A 1849-nucleotide genomic window follows, 5' to 3' on the forward strand; every position below is an offset into this window, starting at 1 on the left:
GTTTTCGCACATCTCTGCGAAAACTTTGTCGGAGTCCATCCCAATGTAGCCCTTTTTGGCCACTTCTTTATGCCCCGAGTAGAGAGAGGGGAGCCTTTATCCGGCGGAATCGCCTGGATCTCAAGGGCCGGCAAGAAGGACACTTATCTGGAGGGAGAGTTCCGCGGCAAGTGGGAGGAGTGGAGAGCAGACTGATGCTGGATTGTCGAGGAGAACCCGCAGCCGTTTACCGCCCGGCGCCAAGCCCCAGTAGCACGCGGCAGCGATTGGAGTGACGTGGCCCCGGAAGACGATAGGCTGAAGATTGCCGTCACCCGGATCCTGCGCCTCAGGCTTGCCGGGTTCACTGTAGGCGCTGTTGGCGCAGATTTTCTTCGCCGCCGCATCGCCCCCCTGCAGGAACGGGGGAGACCCGCCTGGGAGTTCAAGAATGCGGCGGATATCATGAGGCTGCGGCCGGGCCTCAACTTCAACTTCACTGTTCTGGAGCTCAACGCGATGCTCCAGGAGCTGTTCAAGTACGACCCTCAACATCCCGAAGTGTTCAGGTTGCCGGGGGGGCGTCGTTCCACTGTGCAACAACTCCTCGCTCGACCGCATCCGCGCAATGATGCCGCTGTGCGATTCGCATGGAATTGTGCCAACTTGGCAAGAGCCTGCAGACGACGTCGTGCAGGAGTTCTTCGATGGCTTGGTAGAAGTGCTGGTCCGCCCCGACGAGAAGGATGGTCTCACCCGCGACACCATCGATGCGGAGATGACACGCATCGCCACTAGGCTGGAAGAGGCGGCGGCAGCCGCTGCCGCGGGCGAATTTGGATTCACCGTGGAGGAGGTAGATGCAGAAGAGGCGGCAAGCCATGCCGAGCGAGGGGAGCCCGCTGGCGAGAAAGAGCTTGCCGGGCATGGCGTCGAGTCGAGCGAGCCCGCCAAGGATACGAGCGGCTCGCTGGAGATCAACTCCTCTTCCTCCTCATCTTCAGGCAGCTCGCCGCAAGCAGAGCCTCCATCCCCACCAAGAAGGCGTCTCCGCAAGGCCGGTGACGTAGCTGAGCGGCAGGTGAGTCAACAGTCGCCGCACCGCGTGACACGCTCCACCGCGGCAAGCACTGTTGCCGCGGGAGCACCTCACGCTGCGACGGCAACTAGAGCGGGGCCCTCTCAGCCCACCGCCACTGCTCCCGCCAAGCGGCCAAGGGAACCTACTCCTCCGCCTCCTCGCACCGGACGTGAGCCAGACATCGACTTCTCCGCGTTCAGCTCCGACGAGGAAGAAGAAGAGTAAGATTCTCTTGTTGTACTTGTAGTTCTTCAATTCTTGCTGTTTTGTCTTGTATCTCATTTGCTTTACTCTGAACTTGTTCCTCTTCAGGACTCTGGCCCAGAGAGCAGCAAAGAGAGCCAAGGTCCCGGTGATTGTCATCGAGGACGAACCCACTGCGACAGCAGGGGGTGCGCCCGAGACAACCTTGCCGGACCCGGCAACCTTTCTCCAGAGCAGCCCCCAGCGTAAGTATATGGTTCGCTTTCCGCTGTGAAGTGTGCATGGATACTCTGTCTTTGCTGATATCTGACTGTTGGTTTGTGTAGGAGCAGAGCAGCCCCACCAGGAGCCAAGGGAGAGTCCTTCGGCAAGGGAGAGTTTCCCGGTAAGGGAGAAGTCTCCGGCAAGGGAGAGTTCTCCGGCAAGGGACAGCACCAGCGGCCCCCCGACGGCGGAGACCACGACTGCAGGACCCGGTACAGGTACTCCTCTCGCTTCAAAATTTCCCTTGGGTTTTTCTTCTTTTGATCTTCTTGGGTATTTGCTTGACTCTTCTCCCTTTTCCGGCTGTCAGACCCATCTGCT

Source organism: Triticum aestivum, chromosome 2A, assembly GCF_018294505.1.
Source record: "Triticum aestivum cultivar Chinese Spring chromosome 2A, IWGSC CS RefSeq v2.1, whole genome shotgun sequence".
NCBI lineage: Eukaryota > Viridiplantae > Streptophyta > Magnoliopsida > Poales > Poaceae > Triticum > Triticum aestivum.